The following is a 5,258-nucleotide window of genomic DNA, read 5'->3' on the forward strand; positions in this document are numbered from 1 at the left end:
AATTCAACACCTCAAACCTTGAGGTAACCTTTTTGTTACCTCAAAAACAAAACATTTGTTTTTCAAATTTGAGCCCACCAGTATTCCTTCTTAGTGGTGTCTTCTTTCTCAGAATTCACATACTAAAAAGACAGCTTAATAAAAATTTTTAAGAATGTACTGCTCTACCCTCTACTGTGGAAAGCATGGGGCCTTCAGCATGGCAGAGTTGAGCTTCCAGGTTTCTGAGTCAGATGCTTGGATTCAAATTCTGGCTTCACTACTCACTGATGAATGACCTTGGAAAGTGCTTAATTTCAGTTTCTCCATTTTTATCTCTCCTACTTTAGAGAACTATCATAGGAGAAAACAAATTGGACAACTGTAATAGCATAATCAATAAAATATGTTTAAAAGAACAAACAAAAAAACTATCACAGGACCAAATGAGAGAAAGAGGTAAGCACACTTAGAATGTGAGCTCAGAACATGTGAGCTCAGTATTTATCATTTGCAGTTCTTTTTGTTGCTAACATCATCTGGAAGCCCAATTTCCTCCCCCATCTAGATTAGCCACTTCATTTTCTTGTAACATTGTCCAACCTCCCTTTCTCTGCCTGTCCTACCCCCTACCCCGTGGTTGCTCAGTCCCTTGGACCCTCTGCTTGTGCCACTCCACACACCTTTTTCAGAGGTAACAACCAGTCCTATCACCAGTAGGATGAATTTCAAAAAGCTATGGAGTTTGGAAGCAAAAGACCAGAGTTTCGATCATATGCCCATGAGGTAAGTCATGGGCATTTAACCTCTTGAGGACCTCAGTTTCTCCATTGACAAAATGGGGATAATGATGCCAATCATCTCCATTTTGCAGGGCTGAAAGAAACTGGGTCTAAGCAAGCACTTTGCAAAGTCCAAGAAACATGTCAGTTGTCACAGTGGGCTTTGTCACATCATTTCAGAGTTCTCCTTTAGAACTGAAGTTCTTCTTCTCCCAACCTCCAATAAGTCCTTTCTACTTGTAGGGCCTTCCCTCTGCCACCACCATTTCCTAATCCCATCCCAAGTCCTTCCACCATGATTCTCCTTGTGTTCCTGTTTCTCCCCATGATTCCATCCTCTCATACCCAAAGTCTTGAATTCCTTCCTCAACCCCTTACCTTCAGACACCATCACATTGTTTTCTTTCAACTTTCAAACCTTCTTTTATCATTTCCCCCTCTTCCATCTCCAACACAACAACTGAAGCCTATTACTGGGTTTCTGCAAAGTCACTAGCTAGTTTCCTGCTTCTAGCTTCTCCTGTGGCTCTGATCTCCTCATGGCCCAGACACTTTAACTTCTTCAGGCACACCAAAAGCAACATCCTGTCATTTCAGTGTACTGGGTAAAGAACAGGTCCTTCTGCTTGGCTTTTAGTGTTTCCCACAACCGACCTCATTTTCCACCTGTTAGCAAAGCAGAGGTGGGCATTTCACCCAGATCAAAGAATATACTAACCTCCCTGAGGAACTTCTTGAGCCTTTTCTCTGGCCATCTCCTCCTCCTATTCCTCCAACCCTCAGTCTGGGGGTTTTCTTTTAAAACATGTTACAATGAAAGATCACAGAAACATAAAAACAATGCTCGCTTTGGCAGCACATATACTAAAACTGGAACAATACAGAGAAGATTAGTACGGCCCCTGTGCAAGGATGACATGCAAATTTGTGAAGTGTCCCATATTGTTAAACACTCCAAGCAAGAAGAGAATGGCAAGAAATATTGTAATTAATGAGAACCAGACGCTGACAACCAAGGCCACTTTACCCAGCAAGGATAAACACCCAGCAAGGGTAAAGTGGCCTTCAATCAAGATAGAAGGCCAAATAAAGAGCTTCCAAGACAAAAGAAGTCTAAAAGAATATGCTTCCACCAAACCAACTCTACAAGAAATACTAAAAGGACTGCTTTAAGGAAAGGAAGGAAAAGAGAGAGACGGAGAGGAACTGTGGTACAAAAATGGCAATGAGTAAGTACCTATCAATAATAACCTTAAATGTAAATGGATTAAATGCTCCAATCAAAACACATAGAATAGCTGAATGGATAAGAAAGCATGACCTACACATATGCTGCCTCCAGGAGACCCACCTCAGGACAAAAGACCATCACAGACTAAAAGTGAAAGGCTGAAAACAAATTTTCCAAGCAAACAGACAAGAAAAAAAGCCAGGGTAGCAATTCTCATATCAGACAATATAGACTTAAAAAAAGGCCCATAGAGAGAGACCCAGAAGGTCACTTCATAATACTCAAGGGAAAAATCTACCAAGAAGACATTAACATCATAAATATATATGCACCCAACATAGGAGCACCCAAATATATAAAGAAAATCTTAGAGGACCTCAAGAAAGATATTGACAGCAACACAATTATAGTAGGGGATTTTAACACCCCACTGTCAAAAATGGACAGATCTTCCAAACAAAATGTCAACAAAGATATTGCGGCATTAAACAACACCCTAGATGAAATGGACTTAACTGATATATATAGAGGCCTTCATCCCAAAGAAACTAAATACACATTCTTTTCAAATGTACATGGAACGTTTTCAAAGATAGACCACATGATAGGACACAAAACGAGCCTCAACAAATTCCAGAAAATTGAAATAATACCAAGAATTTTCTCTGACCACAAGGGACTGAAATTGGAAACCAACCCCAAAGGAAAAAAGCCAAAACACCCCAAATCATGGAGACTGAATGGTTTGCTATTAGACATATAAAAACATATAATTATGTAACAAATTGCATGCACTCACCTTTTTTAGTTTTATATTTTTATTTATCAATATTATGCATACACATAGTTTAAAGAATTACATAATTCATCTGGTTTGATATTAAAACTAAGTAAAACAAAATATAACAGCAATTCCCCACTTTCTACCCCCCCCCCCACACACACACACCCCTGGTGGAAGCAACTACTCCTTAGGGGCAAATACTTGCAATGCTTTTAGCTGCTTCTTTTAATATTTACTTCCATGTCTCTTTAAAATGTGCTTATACTGATACTTCTTTGTTTTTCCACTTTTGGCATTATCTATTGACTTTCCACTCATAGAGTGAGGATAACCTATCTTCTGCTTCTTGTCACATCACACACACACACACCCCACATTTCTCAACACCTGCTCTCCTACTGCCACTATCCTGATGATTTACATTACAATTTTTATTAGATCAGTAGTTCTGTGAATCATACTTTAAAGATGCCATTCTGTTGTCTGATCTTTTGTAGGAAGCTTGTAGAATCTTCTTTGTTCCCAGTGTTCTGAAATTTCACGATGTTGTGCCTTGATGTGGCCTATTTTTCACTGTTTACATTTGGTAGGAATTTTCACTCTGGAAGCTCAGTATCCTTCAAGCCTAGACCCTTTGTTCAGTTAGATTTGCTATTCCTCCCTTCTGTGTTCTGTTTCTGCAGGGAAAAGATGATTCTCTTAGAAGGCTACTTAGACTGCTCTTCAAATTTTCTTATCTTTCTTGTTTTGTTCTTCTTTGTTTTACTTTCTAGGAGACTTCCTAGACTTCATCTTCTACAGCTCCTAATGATTTTTTTTTCATTTATGCTATCAAATTTTAATTTTCAAAACCTCCTTTTTATGTTGGTGGGATTGCAGACTAGCACAACCACTATGGAAAACAGTATGGAATTTTCTAAGAAAACTAAAAATGGGTCTGTCTTTTGACCCACCAATTGCACTGCTAGGATTGTATTCTAAGAACTCTGAAACACCAAATTAAAAAAACCTATACACCCCAATGTTCATAGCAGCACAATTTACAATAGCCAAGTGCTGGAAGCAACCTAGGTGCCCATCAATCAGTAAATGAGTGGATCTAAAAACTATGGTACATTTACACAATGGAATTCTATGCAGCCGAAAGAAAGAAGGAGTTCCTACCCTTTGCAACAGCATGGATGGAACTGGAAAGCATTATGCTGAGTGAAATAAGCCAGGCGATGAAAGACAAATACCATATCATCTCACCTTTAACAGGAACCTAAACAACAAAACAAACAAGCAAGCAAAATATAACCAAAGACACTGAAATAGAGAACAAGCTGACAAGGACCAGAGGGGAGGAAATTTCAGGAGAAAAGGAGAAGAAGGGTTTACAAGAACAAGTATAAAGGACACATGGACAAAAAACTAAGGGGGGTGGAAATGGGAGGGAGGTGGGGAGCACTGGTGGGGTTAGCTGGGATTGTAGTAAAAGACAGAAAACTGCACTTGAACAACAATTAAAATAAATAAATTTTTTAAAACCTCCTTTTTATAGTTTTTAATAGTATCTATTTCTTATTTCACACAATTATCTTCACCTACCTTTCTAGAGATATTAATGATAATTTTTATTAAATTTTCTTCTTCCTGCATTATACTTATTTCTGATACATTGCTGCTTTCTGTTTGGGTCCTTCTCTTTTCTGTAGTATATGTGGCCATGTTCTGTCAAGTTAGTGGTCATGTTCGGTCATCAGCAGGAAACCAAAAGCTCTTAGCAGGGGACTTGTTGACTGTGAGATTCCTGTAGAGCGACTGGCTCTTTAATTGGGGAACCTCTTTCACTTGTGTCTTTAAGTCTTTCCTCTTGAGCTTGACAGATTCTGTAGAGAAAATGCTTCCAGTCTCCTGTCCTGAGAATAAAGGCAGTGGATGCCAGCATTCTGGGAAAAGGAATATGGAGGTCTCAGCAACCTATATACATGAATTCATTTCATCTGCCCTCCTTTTTCAGAATAGTAGATATTCAGCTTGCATACTCAAGCTGATATCTCCAATCCAGAGATCCTCTATTTTGCCATTTCCAGGAACAAATCTCAGGGTTCTGCTGGCACAGGGAAGTGGCAGTTCTTTCAGCTGCTTCTCCTGTGATGTAATCATCGACCCTTATAACCCTCCCTGATTCTCTCCTCATCACAGCAAGGTTTGGAGCCTCTCTGTAAGTAGTAAGATGTATCCAAATTGAAAATATATGTTTTTGGTCTTTGCCCTAGGTTCCTGGTGCAGAGCTTCAAAAACCCTTGGAATTTTCTAAATGATGGCAGTATCTTTTATTATTCATAATGTGCCTCTTTTAGCCTCTTTCAATTTAACCCAAATTTATGATAAGATTCCTCAAGGAAGATATCCAGATAGTTTCAGAATGAAGGCTGGGTTAGTCATTAGGAAAATCAACCAAGTAATTAGAGGGTTTGGAATTTCAGCCCCTGAACCT

At 38.9% G+C, this 5,258-nt stretch overlaps 1 non-coding gene across 1 annotated transcript; it reads left to right on the top strand.

The window, feature by feature from the left end:
* The first annotated feature begins 1,601 nt into the window (after positions 1-1,601).
* On the top strand, positions 1,602-1,708 carry LOC119001951 (U6 spliceosomal RNA). Its single transcript, XR_005069655.1, has one exon. It is a non-coding gene; the product is annotated as a U6 spliceosomal RNA (small nuclear RNA).
* The last annotated feature ends 3,550 nt before the right edge of the window (positions 1,709-5,258 follow it).

This window comes from Sturnira hondurensis, unplaced genomic scaffold (assembly GCF_014824575.4).
Source record: "Sturnira hondurensis isolate 20B ecotype Veracruz unplaced genomic scaffold, ASM1482457v3 Scaffold0017284, whole genome shotgun sequence".
NCBI lineage: Eukaryota > Metazoa > Chordata > Mammalia > Chiroptera > Phyllostomidae > Sturnira > Sturnira hondurensis.